Source organism: Neoarius graeffei, chromosome 9 (assembly GCF_027579695.1).
Source record: "Neoarius graeffei isolate fNeoGra1 chromosome 9, fNeoGra1.pri, whole genome shotgun sequence".
Classification (NCBI taxonomy): domain Eukaryota; kingdom Metazoa; phylum Chordata; class Actinopteri; order Siluriformes; family Ariidae; genus Neoarius; species Neoarius graeffei.
The window spans coordinates 62,104,633-62,115,740 of NC_083577.1; positions in this window are offsets into that span (position 1 = coordinate 62,104,633).

The window sequence follows — 11,108 nt, forward strand, 5'->3', positions numbered from 1 at the left end:
GTCTCTTTCAGGGAAGACCTTGCATTTTCCAACATGACAATGCCAAACCACATACTGCATCAATTACAGCATCATGGCTGTGTAGAAGAAGGGTCCAGGTACTGAACTGGCCAGCCTGCAGTCCAGATCTTTCACCCATAGAAAACATTTGGCGCATCATAAAACAAAAGATACGACAAAAAAGACCCAAGACAGTTGAGCAACTAGAATCCTACATTAGACAAGAATGGGTTAACATTCCTATCCCTAAACTTGAGCAACTTGTCTCCTCAGTCCCCAGACGTTTACAGACTGTTGTAAAGAGAAAAGGGGATGTCTCACAGTGGTAAACATGGCCTTGTCCCAACTTTTTTGAGATGTGTTGTTGTCATGAAATTTAAAATCACCTAATTTTTCTCTTTAAATGATACATTTTCTCAGTTTAAAACATTTGATATGTCATCTGTGTTCTATTCTGAATAAAATATGGAATTTTGAAACTTCCACATCAGTGCATTCCATTTTTATTTGCAATTTGTACTTTGTCCCAACTTTTTTGGAATCGGGGTTGTATATATATATATATATATATATATATATATATATATATATATATATATATATACACACACACACATACACAGACACACAGTGTCTTGTAAAAGTATTCATTCCCCTTGGTGTTTGTCCTGTTTTGTTGCATTATGAGCTGGAATTAAAATGGATTTTTGGAGGGTTAACACTATTTGTTAACCCTCCAAAAATCCATGTCCAGAGTGTACCCTGCTTCTTGCCTATAGTCAGCTGGGATAGGTTCCACAACATGCCTACAACTTTAAAGCTGCAATTTTTTTTTTATTATGACACAAAAATAATTAAGATGAAAAAATAGAAATATGGACTGTGCATAGGTATTCACCCCCTTTCGTATGAAACCCCTAAATAAGAGCTGGTCCAAACAATTCACTTCATAAGTCACATAATTAGTTAATTAAGAGCCACCTGTGTGCAATCAGAGTGTCACATGATCTGTCACATGATGTCACATGGGCGGCACAGTGGTGTAGTGGTTAGCACTGTCGTCTCACAGTAAGAAGGTTCCGGGTTCGAACCCAGCAGCCGGCGGGGGCCTTTCTGTGTGGAGTTTGCATGTTCTCCCCGTGTCTGCATGGGTTTCCTCCGGGTGCTCTGGTTTCCCCCACAATCCAAAGATATGCAGTTAGGTTGACGTGGGGCAGCCTTGGGCTGAGGTGCCCTTGAGCAAGGTACCTGACCTCTGACTGCTCCCCGGGCGCTCTGGTGTGGCTGCCCACTGCTCTGAGTGTGTGCATGTGTTCACTGCTTCAGATGGGTTAAATGCTTGAAGTGTGCATGTGACGAATAAAGGTTTCTTCTGTATAAATCAACTTGTTCTGGAAGGACCCTGACTCTGCAACACTACTAAACAAGCAACATGAAAACCAAGGAGCACTCCAAACAGGTCAGAGACAAAGTTGTGAAGAAGTTGGGGTTGGGTCATAAAATATATCCCAAACTTTGAATATCCCAGGGAGCACCATTAAATCCATTATAGCAAAATGGAAAGAATATGTCACTACAACCAACCTGACAAGAGAAGGCCGTCCACCAAAACTCACAGACCAGGCAAGGGAGATGGGAGTATGTGTGCATAGGACCACTTTAAGCCATACACTCCACAGAGTGAGCTTTATGGAAGAGTGACCAGAAAAAAGCCATTGCTGAAGAAAACACATTTGGAGTTTGCCCAACAGCATGTGGCAGACTCCCCAAACACATGGAAGAAGAGTCTCTGGTCAAATGAAACTAAAATTGATCTTTTTGGCCATCATGGGAAAGGCCATGTGTGGCGCAAACCCAACACCCTGAGAACACTATTCCTACAGTGAAGCATGGTGGTGGCAGCATCATGCTGTGGGGATGTTTTTCATCTGCAGGGACAGGAAAGCTGGTCAGGACTGAAGGAAAGATGGATGGCACTAAATGCAGGGCAATTCTGGAGGAAAACCTGTTTGAGTTGGTCAGAGGTTTGAGACTGGGATGAAGGTTTATATTCCAGCAGGACAATGACCCTAAACATACTGCTAAAGCTACACTGGAGTGGTTTAAAGGGAAACATTTAAATGTCTTGGAATGGCCTAGTCAAAGCCGAGACCTCAATCCAATAGAGAATCTGTGGCATAACTTGAAGATTGCTGTACACCAACGCAACCCATCGAACCTGAAGGAGTTGGAGCAGTTTTGCCTTGAGGAATGGGCAAAAATCCCAGTGGCTAGATGTGCTAAGCTAATAGAGACATACTCCAAGAAACTTGCAGCTGTAATTGCAGCAAAAGGTGGCTCTACAAAGTATTGACTGGGGGAGTTAAATACCTATGCACACTCCAGATTTCTGTTTTTTTTTTTCATCTTAATTATTGTTTGTGTCATAATAAAACAACAATTTTCACCTTTAAAGTTGTTGGCATGTTGTGTAAATCAAATGGTGCTAACCCCCAAAAATCCATTTTAATTTTAGCAAGCAATGCGACAAAAGGATGGATACTTTTGCAAGACACTGTGTGATATATATATATATATATATATATATATATATATATATATATATATATATATATATATATATATGCATACACACACACACGGTCAATAGACAAGCAACTTTTTCATTTCAAATATCACTTTATCTGAATGGTCCAGTTTGTAGTTCTTGATGTTTTATTAGATATACTATTCATATAAGCTTGTCTTTAGTCGTTTTCAAATTTTGAATTCAGTTGAAACATGTTGAAAGATAGATAAAGGTCAGTTGGCATTGTTGTTGAGAATCAGACTGCTCCATGACACTCTATAGATGCTATATAGATTGTCTACATTCGACCATCCAAATTCTTAACAAAAAGGTAAGAAAAATAGTAAAATAGAGGAACAAACTAATATGCAGATGGTGATGAGATAAAGGAACACTAGACAAAGAGTGTGGGAGGAAGTGCAGGACCAACAGTAAAAGTGTATGAGCAGGTGACCCCCCTGCAGAACATCATCTCTAAGGTGCAAGAAGAAGAGGGAAATGCTGTAATGAAGATGGATCATGGCAATGTCTTTAGTCTTCATTCTGTTAACAGCCAGCATATGGTTATATTACCACCAGAGCTCACCTCACCCCTCCCCCTACCTGCAACACACAACACACACACACACACACACACACACACACACACACACTATTTGCCTTGTTTGTCTGCCTGGTTAATATATGCTGGAGAAAATGTGCCAGTGTAGTAGTTCTGCCCTAACAGCCATCCCCTGTGGGACACAAACATTGCAGCCCTACCCTACCCACTTCCACACAATCGAGATATCGTGAATGTGTGCATCATGCAGAGCTGAGGGTCTCCAGTGACGTGATGTCCTCTATGAGGGGGAATGTCATTCTGTATGCTTGCTGCTGTTCCTTATTCTGCGGGAACACACACACACAAACACACACACACACACACACACACACACACACACACACACACACACACACACACACAGAGAGAGAGAGAGAGAGAGAGAGAGAGAATGTCAGTCCTTTTACATTCCCTATTAATCTCTTCCCTCCTCATTTCTATGCTGCTATTATGCTATTATCTGCATTGGGAAATCCAGTGGTGAGATGCAGACACATAAGGCAATGAGAAAGTTAACCAAGAGAAAGGGATACATCACATCCTTGTTCCCCTTCTCTTTATTTACACATTTATCTTCAGAACCATTTGATTTGAGAAATCATATTATGATGAAAAATCTACTTAAACCTTTAAGTGTTCGGTTTATTATTCAGTTATTCATTTTAAATCATTCAGTCTAGATACATTGACAATACCTGGCTGTTTAAAAGAGTATTAAATGACATTGAGTGACATTTTAAATATGATTTAATGCATTTTGGAATTAATTTGATATAGGAATTGTAAATATTCTTCATAAAGTACATATTAGGCAATGTTGTTCTTGCAGATACTCCAAACTGCTGTCATAGCTGCATTGACACATGGTCAAGGTTACTGCAGTCCACAAGGTGTTGTTTTAAAGATAGCTGAGAGATGAGCTGTAGTCAAGAGGATGCTTTGTGGTCTATCAGGGTAAAAGGAATGTGTGAGGGTCTTGTCACAGTGATCCGAAAGTCATCCATCCGAGTCGTCCATCTGATTGAAGTCCCACTGGTCTTTCTGCACCAGCTGTTGTTGTGGGGTTTGGTGACATCAGCCATTGGCCTTCACACTAAAGGCCTGGTCTCGGGCTAAAAATAGCCAAGTGTCTATGTAAGCTAGGCCATGTGTTAACTCCTGTATCAGCTGAGACCTACTCCAAAGTGATTGGTGTTAATACCAAACAGCATGTAAATCTGCATATCAGCTAATCCTGGTCAGAATCATTAAATATGAATAAATACATCTTCCTTTACTGATCCTTGAAGTTTAATGATGCCATCATTATGCATAATCATGTATTTATCATTAGTTCTGTTACCACTGGGTGTGTCCTAAGTGGCAGACAGTGACTGAGGCAGATGAGCACTTAGTGAGAGAAAGAAAGAGGTCGAATTCATGACCTGGGTATATCTGAGGTTCAACAGAATGACTGCAGCCCCAGGCTGACAGGTTCACGCTTCACCTCAGAGTGTTACACACCCACACAGACCTGGCTGAATTCTGAAAATTATAATGATAAACACCACCATTACCTAATTCACATAGGTAGGGTTGGCACACCATGCAGTTTGTTATAGGCACATAATAAAATGGTACCTTATTTTGGTTTACATAACAGATATCCTGACCATTTAGTGTTAGATGTTGTTTTGGGTTTCAGAAGGGATTTCTAAAAACAGGCTGGTTTTGGCAATTGCAGTGTTAATCCATCACCTGAATGGTTTCTTGCATGGTTTCTTGTTTCATGGTCCACATGGTTTCTTCTATGAGATTACATATGTCAGTATGAGAGCATAACACAACACATGCCTCATCTCTTCATGCAGTTGGATCCTCTCATTCTGAATGGGCATAATCAAGAAAGAAAGAAAGAAAGAGAAAGAAGAAAGGAAAGAAAGAAAGAAAGAAAGAAAGAAGAAGAAAGAAAGAAAGAAAAGAAAGAAAGAAAGAAAGGAAAGAAAGAAAGAAGAAAAGAAAGAAAGAAAGAAGAAGAAAGAAAGAAAGAAGAAAGAAAGAAAGAAAGAAAGAAAGAAAGAAGAAAGAAAGAAAGAAAGAAGAAAGAAAGAAGAAAGAAAGAAAGAAAGAAAGAAAGAAAGAAAGAAAGAAAAGAAAGAAGAAAGAAAGAAGAAAGAAAGAAAGAAAGAAGAAGAAAGAAAGAAAGAAAGAAAGAAAGAAAGAAAGAAAGGAAGAAGAAAGAAAGAGAAAGAAAAGAAAGAAAGAAAGAAAGAAAGAAAGAAAGAAAGAAAGAAAAGAAAGAAAGAAAGAAAGAAGAAAGAAAGAAAGAAAGAAAAGGAAAGCAAGAAAGAAAGAAAGAAAGAAAGAAGAAAGAAAGAAAGAAAGAAAGAAAGAAAGAAAGAAAGAAAGAAAGAAAGAAAGAAAGAAAGAAAGAAAGAAAGAAAGAAAGAAAGAAAGAAAGAAAGAAAGAAAGAAAGAAAGAAAGAAAGAAAGAAAGAAAGAAAGAAAGAAGAAAGAAAGAAAGAAAGAAAGAAAGAAAGAAAGAAAGAAAGAAAGAAAGAAAGAAAGAAAGAAAGAAAGAAAGAAAGAAAGAAAGAAAGAAAGAAAGAAAGAAAGAAAGAAAAAAAGAAAGAAAGAAAGAAAGAAAGAAAGAAAGAAAGAAAGCTCATACTCATTACTAAATATACCTATGTATAATCTTAAATTTTGCAATTTAATATAAAATAATAAAGTAATGCATTATGGAGAAAAATGAGTAATAAATGTAAGTAATACTTCCATGAATAATATTTTTAATATGTCAGCCATTATTAAAAATAATAATAACAACAAAAGATTCAACTGTTCATACATTTTATTTATGAAAGTAATATTTAAAAGTTGACACAAATTATGTTTAAACTGTTTAAGAGAATAAAATTAAATATATCTTAATGCTTGTAGACCACTTGGTTTGTTACTAGGTATTGTAAATAGTAAAAATAAGTGAACTGTAGTAATTTTAATGCGCAATTCCTAATGTTGAATCAATTTGTCCATCAATGTGTCCTCTAAAATGCTAAAACCAGCTTCCAATACCAATATAGCCAAACCTGAGCATTATAAGACAGTAGGGTATATATGGGAAAGCAGGGGTTAACAGCAAGCTGAATGGAGCTGAACGGCCTGTGGGTCATGGCACCAGGCGGCTCCCTCAGTGCAGAGCGCTGCTTCACGAGACGAATAATGGCAGGAAGAGCAAGCCTTCCACTAAATCATGCCAGCCAGGGAGGAGGGGGCCAGGAACTTGACCATTTACCCATGATGTGCAAGCTCCTGTTTCCTCCTTTCTCCCCCATCCATCCCCAGTGGAGCAGAGAGAAGAGGAGTGTAGCAGGCTGCAGGAGAGGTGTTATGGCCCAGTGATCTGCCTGATGTCAGTTGGTGAAAGAAAAACCTAATTCAACACAGATTTTACATAGAATCAGAACCATGTAATAAAATATACAAAAGTAGATACACTATGATTCACATTTACAAGTGGGAAAAGACTGAAAAAGCCAGATTTTTTTTTAATCCTCACTAGACAGAAGTTATTGCCTTGATCCTTTCACCACTTGACCTGGTTTTTAAGTGAAGACGTTTTTTTTGGCCGTTGATAGTTGAACTTGGACATTCTTCTCGAGTGTGAGTGGTTGGAGCAAGACAAAGAAAATAGTTTGCCTTAGGATGTTTCCTGTGTTGGCTGAACGAATCTTTGATACGCCACCCACAGTGTTTTGATACAATGGTAAACTAGGAAAAACTGAGCAGGCCATCTAGAGGTGAACCAGAGGGTATGGAAATTTCAACTTATTTCCATAGACATGTGCCCCTCACTTGTTTGTCTAGACTTGAATTATTTATTTTCAAGGTTTTCCTCATTTAAAGCACATTGTTAAGAGCAGATAATTCAGCAATGAATGCACTGGCACATGGTATATTGTAATTACTTGTCTCTTTCCTTATTATTTTACAGTAGGTATGAGGCAGACACACAGTTGGTTGACCTAGACTAGATAAAGTGATGTGAGTGGATGCATGTGTGTGTCTCTTCATCTTTCCAGTCTTAGATAAATCCATAGCATTGGGTAAAATGGAGGCTGCTCTTTCTGGCTTGCAGCAATGGGAGCTGATGACCTTTTACTGTCAGTGTGCAACATGACAAACGAGCAGCGCTGGCTGACCATGTTGTTCACTAGCATGTGAGAGTTCAGCGGCTGGTCAGTGAGGGTAACACGCTGCACAGCGCCCTACGCAGGATGCACACACACTTTAATTGATAGATAATGGTCAGAGATATATGGATGCAGAGCTGCAGATTTGGTCTGTAGTAATGTGATAGCTGGGGGAGACTTTCAGGGTCATGTGTGTCTGGGTCTGTGAACAGCAGCACATGGATTCTGTTACATTTTAGATGAGAACAGTGAGAATAGCAGACAGCGTGTGCATGCGTGCGTGTGTGCGTGTGCGTGTGTGTGTGTGTTTGTGTGTGTGTGTGGACACAGGAAGTTTAAAGCAGTGCTGGTTCTGATTTGGCCTCAGGCTGGACACACTGTCTGATTCTTAGAGTCAGCTCTGAAATCAATCATTTGTCATTTCAGGCCATGGCCACAGCACCCCTGAGAGCTGTGTGTATGTATCCTGTGATTCACTCTTGGATCTGTTCCTAATTGTAACGTTACTACCTATTCTGAATGAAAGGCCACTTGGCCCCTCGTAATTATAGAGTGAGCAAATTGTTCTTTGTCAAAATTTGCTTTCTTAGTCCCTCCCTCAAACAGATTGAATAACTCTGCTCTTACAGCCAAAGACCCTTTCCTGTGTTAAAAGAATTTCCACAGTCTCCTCATGCTTGCAGCACAGATCTTTTATGAATATAAACTTTTTATTCCTAAATGTCCCAGCCACAGACACCACACCAAATTTAAATTGTGTTAAAATATAGAATCAATTGGTTTTCATAAAAAGTTTATAGAGGTAATTAGCAATTTATACACTAATCCATGTGCAAGGGTGAAAATAAATGGATACTTGACTGATAGGATCAATTTAGAACGAGGTACAAGGCAAGGATGTGGACTGTCCCCACTACTTTTTGCAATTTACATAGAACCCCTTGCCCAGTGGTTAAGACAGTCTGAATGCATTAAAGGAATATCAATAAATGGAGATCAACATAAGGTTGTGTTGTATGCAGACGATGTACTTCTTTGTTTAGAAGAACCCACTAACTCACTTCCTGAACTATTTAAACTTCTAGATACCTTTGGAAAATATTCAGGATACAAGCTTAATATTCTTAAAACACAAATTCTTACATTTAATTATATCCCTCCAAGACAAATTAAAGACACATTCTCACTGAGATGGGATCAGACAACATTGAAATATCTGGGAGTGCTGATATCTAAAGATATGTCATTACTTGCTAAAATCAATTATGATCCTCTGGTGTCTAGGATAAAATCTGACATACAGAGATGGAACACTAATCCATTCCTGAGTCTTATTCAAAGGGTTGAATCTGTGAAAATGAACATTCTCCCAAGGCTTCTGTTTCTGTTTCAATCCCTGCCTGTAGAGATTTCTGCCAAACAATTTTCTGAATGGGATAAAATGATCTCTAGATTCATTTGGCAGGGTAAAAAACCAAGAGTTAGGTATAAAACCTTACAGCTGACAAAGAAAAAAGGAGGTTTGGCTGTGCCGAACTTGAAACAATACTTCCTCTCCTCTCAGATTAAAGTTCTTCTGACTCTGTGTAACCAACACTATTTTGCTAGATGGAAGGACATAGAATCCTCATTGATAAAGAACCCCCCCATAGATTCAGTACTAGGTAATTCAGACTTGAAAAAGTTCATAAATACGATCAAAAACCCATGGATAAAATTTCAACTTAAAATATGGAACTGTGTAAAAGAGGACTATCACTTGCATGAAAAACTTAGGATACTCAGATGGTGTGCTTTTGACCCAAATTTTAAACCAAACAAACTAGATGATAGATTCAGGATGTGGATAACCTATGGTATAACAACATTCTACTCTATAATGGAAAAAGGGACTCTGAAAGATTTTCAAACACTGCAAGAAAAACACGGCCTAGGAAGACAAGACTTCTACAGATACCTACAGTTGCACCATTATTTTGATCAAGACATTAAAAAACATATAGATACTGATGATCCAGTAATCAAGGCTGTTCTAGTAGGAGCCTACTTCCCCTTGAACAAAGGTCTCATATCAAAACTATACCAAGCTTTTATGTCTAAACAAACTGACTCTACAGAATATATTAAGAATAAATGGGAAGTAGAAAGTGGCCGGGTGATGTCAGAGGAAGAATGGTTTAATTGTTGTGAATTCCAATGGAAATGTACCAATTCTTATACCTGGAGAGAGTTTGGATGGAAATGTTTGGTTAGATTTTTTATCACCCCAAAACAGAAAACACACATCTCATCAGGGAATGCTACTTGCTGGAGACTATGCGGAAATCAGGAGGCCAATCATTGGCATATATTTTGGGATTGCCCAGTAATCAGACAGTTCTGGTCAAAGATACACGAACAGATGGAAAACATATTTGATCTAACCATACCTTTTGAATTCAACATCTTTGTGTTAGGAGATACTGCTTTTCACACAGACCAAGAAATACATCTTAACAGATATTTGTTTGGTATTCTGATATCTGCTGGCAGAAAATCTATTACAAGACACTGGTTGCAATCAGACACACCCACAACAGCAGAATGGACTGATATAATCAACGATATATACTTGATGGAGAAAATCACTTTTTCACACCGATTACTAATGAAGAAATTTGTGAAATTATGGACTGAATGGATATCCCAAAGAGAGAATGAATAAGCACTACTTGTTTTTATCTATGTCTATTTGTGTATATTTGTAAATGTAAATGTCTGGTCTCTGTAATGATTCTTTTGTTTGTTTGTTTGTTTGTTTGTTTGTTTGTTTGTTTGTTTGTTTGTTTGTTTTTGTTCGTTTTTCTTCATTGTTCAATAAAAACTAAATTTAAAAAAAAAAATATATAGAATCAAAATCATTTTAATAGAACTTTTCCTAGTTTGCAGTCATATTCAACAAAAGCATTAGTGTGCCCTCATTAATCAATTACTCATTAATCAATACTTGTTCAAGTCAAGTGACTGGTTAATTGGGAACTATATGATAACTATATTAGTTACTATGATAACTATAACAACTTTCATAGTAGTTACTCTCCACTAAATGTCATCAAAAATAATAAATCCCATAGCTGGATACACATCATGGGCCATGTAAATTCACATTTGATATATGCAAATATATAGTTCTTTTACATCTAGTGAAGAAGGCATTGATGTTTTCATGTTAAAGCCTATTTTCAACATTCATGTGGGAGTTTGTGCTTCCATGCTGCAAGCTTTAACACAAGGAAAAGCTTGAGATCATTCTGCACTGAATTAATTGTATCTGAGTATAGCTAGGAGCATAGGCATGTGTGGAAAGTTCTGCCTGTTTCTGCTTTCCATTGGCAGATTCACTAAACTGAAGTGATTCTGTCTTCTGCTCATTTTGGCTATGCACATGATCGAACATATGGCTAATACAGACAGAAGCCTGGGAGCTAATCATGAACCAGAACAAAATCTACCATACAGGCTCTAAATGCAGCTTAATTCATGCTATACTGCTGTACTCCAGAGGAGATATGTAATAAATCAATAAAGCTTCAGACATTCACTTTAAATGAGTGCGCGGAGCTAATCTGATGTTATCATGCACATGTATAGTACCTTAAAATCTACCATTAAAGCATATGTGTATATCAGAGAGATTTTTTTGTGATGTGTATCTGAGGCTTAGCAGAATAAAGCTAATTTAGAGAATTAATAAGATAAATAAAGCAGAATGTGTGTGTAC